Genomic DNA, 8002 nt, shown 5'->3' with positions numbered 1-8002 from the left:
CCTCCCAAGACTTACTCCTGAGCCATATTTGCCATATCTAGACTTTATTGACACAGAGTGGCATAAGGCATATGGGACTGCTTTTATTTCCCCACTGTTTGTTTTTTGTTCTGTTTCACATCCTCTTAAGAAGTCTGTATGTTTATTTCTGTTCCCCTAATGAAATTATGAAATTTAGTTCATGTGTTCTACCTTTTTCACGCTGACTTTGTTAGTTTATTTTCTGGCGTCTAATTATATTTACCCCAAAATGTTGTGGAATTTTAAAATCTCCCACGGTTAGAGGGGCAGAAGACTTCCTGCTGGTGACCACTGGAATGAAGGATATTTGTGTATTTCTGTATATTGCTTAAAATTATTTATATGAAAACTCATGCAGGAGATGCAACTTCTATATGTTTTGTATAACTGCAAAAAAAGCTGCAAAAATTCAACAGGAAAAACGTTGTCATCTTTGCACCTGTTGACCTAGAGCACAGATATTATGAGTGGATGACGAATGGAGCGAAGCCCCGCACTGCTAGATTTGACAGGCTGCCCTGGTTCAGTTATCACAGTGCTGATGCTGTCCCCATCGAAGGTACAGTACTGTGATAACTGAAGGATGGCTGCCAACTTGACACGAGTGCAGTGAATCAAAGCACGTTCGGCTAAACGAGCCAGCGGACCAAAGAGAAGAAAGAAATGATTGTGGTAGGTTGATTTAGACAAGTTCAATGGGATATTCAAAGGTCTTGATCATTCACAAATATATATACAATTCAGCGCAAAACCTGTAAATAAGTATATTGCTCACTACATACCTTGTGTAAGTTCTGTTTAACTATAATTAATAAAGTGAGTTTTCTTTTATTTAAATTTGTACGTTCTCTTATTTACCTCTGCTTTTGAAAATTCAGTAGATCTTAAATACAGAAGTTTGCAGCCATAAAAGTTCTATTATTATAATATTGATTCCTTCTTATACTCAAGCCTGATGACTCTAATGCTCGTTAAACTTGCTTTGTAATATACACGCTGACCTTATAAATATCAATTTTAGAATAGCTGTGTTCTTCATGCTTTTTCTTGACTCATTTCAGGTACTATGATCTACACTCAGCTCCACATTGTTGACAATAGGGGGAGCTAAAGATCCATTGCTGTGCATTGTGGTCGACACAACAAGGTCTACAGCTCTCTCCCACTGTGTGATCTGTTTCTGAAACCTTAATAATGAATATGTTCACACCAAAGTTGGTTAAAACAGAAGTTCTCATTAATTATGAGTCATGTAAAATCAGTCTTTCACATCCGACTTGTACAGAATGCTGCTGCTAGAATGAATCAGGCACTAAGAGACCATAATCATCCCCGTTTTAGTAAATCTACACTGGCTATCAATGAAATTTAGAATTAATTAATTTTAAGATCCTACTGATAACTATTAGAGCACAGAAGGGTGTAGTCCCTAGTTATATTGCCAACCTTTTAACTCTTTATGAGCCAGAACACAGCTTTGGATCCTTCGGAAAGACACTTTTGATTGTTACATAATCGAGGCTCAAGACTGAAGGAAATTAGGCTACATAAATCTGTTATATTTTTTAAATGTCTTATAAAAACACACGTTTATAATCAAGCTTTTATATTAATTTACACAGTATTTCCTGTGTATCATTATGATTTATTTTGTATAATTTGTTATTTTATTTTATTTCAGCACACTGTATTATGCTTTATGTGTTATGTTTTTAATTTCTAATATCTATATCTCTGATTGCTGGTGTGTTTCTGGTTGTATCTGTTCACTTCTTCTGTTGCTGTTAATATTATTTATTGTTGCTGCTGTTTCTTGTCTTTTTTTATATTTATTATAATTATTATTACATAGCTGAATTGTCTTAATCCAAGTTTGATAACACAAAAAATAAGCTCTAAATCATTTCTCCATTACTATGTAATTATTAAACAGTTGATCTCTAATGAAAATCTATAATGTTTAATATGACATCAATATATCACAGATCAGCACATTTGTTCTGATCTTTGATGTCAAGACACTGAAATAAATCATGTTTTGAATAATGTATGCACTGTGAGTCATGTCTGATAAACCACAGGTCACTCTGCACCTGTCCTTAGAATGATAATTGAAAGGGTACATACTGTAGCTATGTGGAAATCCCCAAAGAGTCATGATACATATTTTGTTTTTGTCTCAGTCTAACCTCAATCCGCTGAACTTGCCTTGATTCACATGTGTTTTTCTGACTCACCATGTGATATCTAGCTACTTTGTGGTAAGGCATATTTTTTGGTTATAAAACACAAAAAGTCGAGTGGGGTTTACATTTCATGCTATTTTCTAAATGAGAGCAGGCATTCAATCTCACTAAATGTCAGAATAGTATCCTCAAATACTGTCCTCTAGTCATCTAAAACTGTACTTGCTCTTGGCGGCCATGATCATGGGGAATTTCTCTCGCACTTCCTTTAAGACAATAAGCGACAACTGGGATGTGGCATGGGAGGTCCTTAAAATGAACCACCCATTTTTTGACTTCACATCCTTTTTTCATTGTAGAAAGTAAGTAGGTAAGTAAAAAAGCTTGGGACTGATACCAACCCTGGGAACACTTTACTGTGAATAAAGTAGAAACTATAAGTAGAATATAAACATGTGATAAATGGTAAATTACACATAACACTGAAGTTGTAAGTAGAAAAAAATTATATTTATGAACATTTTTGTTAATTTGTCAAAAAACATAACTCCTTTGTGCTTTAACACTTTAAATGCTCTTATAGCTTAATACTTAAATTATAGCTTAAACAGTGAGTTCAATGTAGTAAGTAAGTACAATGGGTTGTACCTGTTCAGGGACGCTACATGTAGCTGACCTTAAGCTTAATGATAATCAGTTATGCAAAAAGTAATGTTTTCTTCTTATCTGTTTGTTTTCTGTTTTTTACTATTTATAAATCATGATATATAAATGTCACTATACTTTGACACCTGGTCTCTGTGTGTGCAGTCTGTGGGGAAACTCCATTAATTGTTTTTGTGGTGACATAATTTAGAGAGTTTGCTGACTTCCAGTTTTAAGCAAATCAGTCACACCTGATTTTATTTATTTTTTAAATTCTTGATTTATTCAAAATTAGTGTATGAAATGAGATGTGGATGGTGGCACTGTTTCTCCACTGGAATGCACTCACAGTAAACAACCACATCCAAAAGGACAGTTATGCAAATTAGCAAGCGATGGGGCGGTGGTAATTACAACCATAGGTTATGACTACGTATTGTCAGGTTTTGGAAACTCAATCATAAAGATGTTTTAGATGGTTCAAACGAGAACCTAGAAAGAACTACCTACATTTTTGCCTCCTACAAAAGGGCAAAGATGAATGATAAGCCTGCTACAGAGTTCAGAAAGTGTGCACAACTAGGAAGTCCATGAAAGTGAAAAGTCCTTGTTTGTTCCCCTGTCTTTATGTCTTAATTTTGTCCTTACATTGACAATTAATTCTCTGGAGACTTTCCTTAATCTAATCCCACCTCCACTCAAAAGTGTGTGTTGCTTATTGTTGCTTTCAAACTTCACAACTGGTTTGGAAGCCAATCATGGCCCAATGTGAAACTTACACAACTGTGATGTAGAAACATAAGATAATTGACTTTACAGTGAAACATTTACATTTTTGAAATTAAAACATTTGGTTTGTAGATTCTGGATTTTTCAATAAAGCAGAAGAAGTTGTTGTACTTTTTGGTGGAAAAATTATTATTCAAAACATTTAATTCTAGGTCTTAGAATATGTCTGGAGGGGATATTTAACCTTTAACCCAAAATCAGGTAGTTTAGGTACTTCAACCCCATCTTATCCTTAGCTAAAATCCAAGTATTAACCATAAAGTTTTATTAAAATGTCCTCACCACAATGTCCATTCATTCAATGATCTGGAGCTTTCGATCACGTGACACGGTCTTCCCTAGCAGATTGAATAGCCCAGTTGTGGGAATGTACATGTACATTTTTTGTGGCCACTTTTCAGCCATGTTGGATTTACAAGTTGAAATTGAACGTTCATTCCCGACCTTGGAAACACCATTTGACAAAAAATCTCTCCTTTCTCATTCCTTTTAATGTGTTTATACATTTCTGTACCCATAATAATAATACAAGCGAAAAGACACAGTACAACCTTATATATTCTGTCAGTGGGTCCAACAATGACTAAATGTCGTCATCCTGAGTGACGGGCCAGTCAGCCAATCAGCTGTCGTATTCTTCAAACGAGCAGTGCGTTGTTTTCGGGAAAGGGGACGTAACTTGTCAGGAAGGGTTAGAAAGAACAGAGGTGGACTGCGTCTCCGATCGAGCCACCAAATATCAACAAATACCGTGGAATTAACCCATTTTTCTTCCCTTCTGGATACTGGATATTCTTCTCGGGGAGGTTTTGGAATAAAACAGCCGACCAGCGATAGTTAAAATCCTTCCAGCGAGGAGCTCCAACTTAAGTGAATCGTCTAATGTACTAAAACGAAACGGAAGTAACTTGCCAGCTGCCTGGCTAAGCTTTGCTAGGTGAGTAAATAACCCTTTTTATTTTAATGTGTCCCGTCGAAAAAAAAAAATACCTGTCTTGTAACACCGAACACATCTTACGTGTTTGTCATCTCCCTCCGCTGTTGTCAAGCGGAGGAATATCCAGCTGCCTTTAGCTTTGGCCACCTAAAGTAAACTGGCTAAGAAGATAGCTTACGTTTAGTCCACTTGATAGCAACGAGACTGCATCCACGTCCTGTGGCTTAATACAGGCAAATAGATGCTGGGCTGATGTCACCTTTACACTGCGATTACAACTTTAAATTTCAAATCTGAATTCACTCAGGAATATACCGAGTTAAGTCTTGTGAATGTGATGCAATCCTGTACAACAACGCCATCACAAATTAGGGCCTAAGTTAAATTGTATAGAAGAAGTTGGACTCCCATCTAAAGACAAATATTGCATGATATAAGATTCTGTGTCAGTCTTAAACCAAAACTGTGTCTACTCTCTGCCACAATTGAAAGTGGAATAAACGAAAATATCTTTATATAAGTCATACCAGCCGTCTGCATGCTTTCCTTTCGCTTTATAGGGTGTGAAAGAAAACTATTTTTAGTTTTTATCTATAACTAGGGGGACCACAGGGGCCACAGGGACCCTGGCCCAGCACAGTAAACATGGTTTTAAGTAAAATGATGGTAATTTATGGTCATTTTTTAGGCAAACATGGCAAAATTTTTTTATTGGTTTCATCTTCTCAAATGTGTTCTGTCTTTCTTACTCCTCTGTGTTAATAAACTTCATATCTGCGACTATTAGTTTCTGGTCTGGTCTGACTAAACATGAGAATTTGTCACCGTGTCCTCTGGGAACTTTTTTTAAAGACATTTTTATACCACATGCAAAATAGGCATAGATTTATGGATAGTGAGTATAATTGTCAGCTGCAGCCATATCTATTGTACAGCCCAAATACTAAATCATGCAGAACATACACAATCCTGACAAGGTACATTAAATGGCTTCACGCCTTTGAGGTTGACAAAAGTAGGTGCTTCCTCCTGGGCCCAACACACACACACACACACACACACACACACACATATATAAATTTTCTAGTGGTACAACCACTCGCTAAAATTTCATTTCGGGCAAAGAAACAACTGGTTTCTAGCAGTTCTCCCTGAGTGCACCCTTGACAGAAATTTGAACTGTCTGACTTTGAACATTTAAAGCGCTTGAACCACAAAGTTACGTTTGATCTGCCATTTATTGATATCTGAATGCACAAGCAGTCTTCATTTCAGAGCTGTTTTATTTTTACTAGTAACACTCACATTGACCAAATCTTTGACCCATATATGGGCTGTGGATAAGGTATTAGGTATATGGATTAGTCAAAAATATGTACGTTTGGAATAAACGATAAGAAGAAATTATCATTAAATTTAAATAATGCAAATGTGGAAATACAGAAATAGGTCCTCCTTTTGGTATCCGCCGTGATAATTTGATATTTGATATCAAAGAGTGCTAGATTGTCAGTGTCTTTACTTGTAATGACCAAGTTTCCTCTGTGACATTTAGTTTTGTGGCCAACAGGGTTTCCCATGGGCACAATAAAAGTCATGCACATTCTTTTTTGCTGGAAGGGTTTTATTGTGAAAAGTAGCTACAGGAAGGAAGTTTTGAAGCTGTGAGAGAAGATTGTGATGGGAAAAAGGAGCCTCATTCATTTTCGCTTTCTTGTTCTTCAGCAGCACTTTGTCCTCATCATTCTTGTGTTTTTTGACGTATACCGTCTTCAGACTTAGAGGGGAAGCTCTAAATGAAGTGATACAGAAGAGCTTTTTTGTTTGTTGGTGTAATATTTATTTTCTATTTTTTTTTATTGTTTTGGACCAATATAGTGTATACATTGTATATTAATTTAATTGTGTACATATTAAAGCACTAGCACAAGATGATGCATTAATAAGGGATGAGGAATTATACAGTAAAGAGCTGAAAGGATTAAATGATTAATCAGTTTGCTTGTGGACAGAACATTGTCAATTTTGGTAATCTAACTAAATCAGTAATTTTTAAAGACATAATATATGAAATTCTGTAGTTAATCTAGAAAAAGGTGGTCATCGTTGCAGAACTATTACAGCTTTTCATACTTTGTTTTTATGGAAAACACAGACACAGATGGAGGCAGTGTTTGTTCTTTTGTGCGGACTTCATTTTACCCACACCTGAATCACCTACACAACTGTCACGACTGGCTGTCTATCACTAGTTACGTTATAAACTGCTCCAAGGTTTTGTTTTCGTTTGCCAGAAATAATAGGTCCAATCATTTCACCTTCTTCAAAACACAGGCGTGCAGACAAGGCATGGTAAGATCACTGAGGGGAAGAGGAAGAATTATCATCTTTTTCAACTGAAGCTGACTAATGTGGTGTATTGATTGCAAAACTGTAACACTAGTCAGACTGACGTCAGACATCGTCAGTGCTGTACCCCCAGCGCTATTTGTTAAAGATGGCTTTATTGATTCATTTGAGGCATGGTTAAATTGTGGTTCTTGCAACTATTGTACGAAAAATATTTGTCCGAGACATTCAGAAGTACTGTGTTGAATTTAGGTAGAAAGAGGAAGAGTGAGGGAAATTAACACAATGATTGAAACACTCAGGCAGATGACTCACTGAACGTCTCTTCTCGAGAAATTCAGTTGTAATGAATAAGAACTGACATTACTTTGCTTTCCCAATGGTTATGTCTGAGAACTGAGCATGAAAAATATAAACATATACAAGCCAATAATTACGTTTTTAGCTTGGCAGTTGATTGAAATAGAAATGAACATGGTCTGTTTAAGCTTAGTGTGAACCATAATGAGTTCAGCAGGGTAGAGTAATTCTCTTTCCTGTCTGTCACCTTATTAGGAAGTTAACAGGAGTTCTTACGAGCAAGAAATGACAGTGATAAAACAGATGAACAAAGACTTAACAGTCTGTCACACTGTAATGTAGCTATTTAGGTCAGAGGGGCCAGGATGTGTCTCTGTCTTTCTCCATTTTTCTCCTCTTTTTATGTTTGTGTGTATATACGCCTGTGTGTGTGCGACATCAGTTGCGAACAGATGCACATGAAATGATTTTCAGTGTTTGTTGATCGTTATGCTGGAGTACTTTGTCAGTAGAATTGTCACGCCATTATATATATTGTTATACCCGACTGGTTTAAAGGAAGAATCTGACTCTTTTCCCCCCGTGGGTTAGCCCTGTGGTGTCTTTTTATGCTCCTTGCTCCTTACTGTATTGCGATGAAGAATACAGAGTTACGAGTGTATAATCCTTTTGGTCCTTGGCATATGAGTCTTTTCAAATTGTTACGTTCATGTATAAATTCAGTACAATTCAGTATCTACTCACTGCCTTCAACTAGACATAAAGATTATATATA

The 8002-nt window shown here is 36.2% G+C and overlaps 1 protein-coding gene and 1 long non-coding RNA gene across 3 annotated transcripts in view; both read left to right on the top strand.

Annotated features, from left to right (window-relative positions):
- LOC118321895 overlaps positions 1-2071 on the top strand; it is a 3947-nt gene extending 1876 nt beyond the window's left edge. Inside the window, exons 1-2 of one of the 2 annotated variants that reach the window (XR_004796429.1) lie at positions 7-693; positions 1083-2071. This is a non-coding gene — a long non-coding RNA (uncharacterized LOC118321895). Of the gene's footprint in view, positions 1-6; positions 694-1082 lie in introns of those variants that run through there. The other variant, XR_004796428.1, reaches the window with a different exon arrangement.
- Positions 2072-4307: 2236 nt separating this feature from the next.
- jak1 (Janus kinase 1) overlaps positions 4308-8002 on the top strand; it is a 36079-nt gene continuing 32384 nt past the window's right edge. Inside the window, exon 1 of the mRNA XM_035653592.1 lies at positions 4308-4578. The gene's annotated coding sequence lies outside the window, so the exon portion shown is untranslated. The remainder of the gene's footprint in view (positions 4579-8002) is intronic.

Source organism: Morone saxatilis, unplaced genomic scaffold (genome assembly GCF_004916995.1).
Source record: "Morone saxatilis isolate NCDOM2014 unplaced genomic scaffold, NCSU_SB_2.0 Contig12, whole genome shotgun sequence".
In the NCBI taxonomy this organism is placed as follows: Eukaryota; Metazoa; Chordata; class Actinopteri; family Moronidae; genus Morone; species Morone saxatilis.
This window is presented reverse-complemented; position numbering and strand designations above follow the sequence as displayed.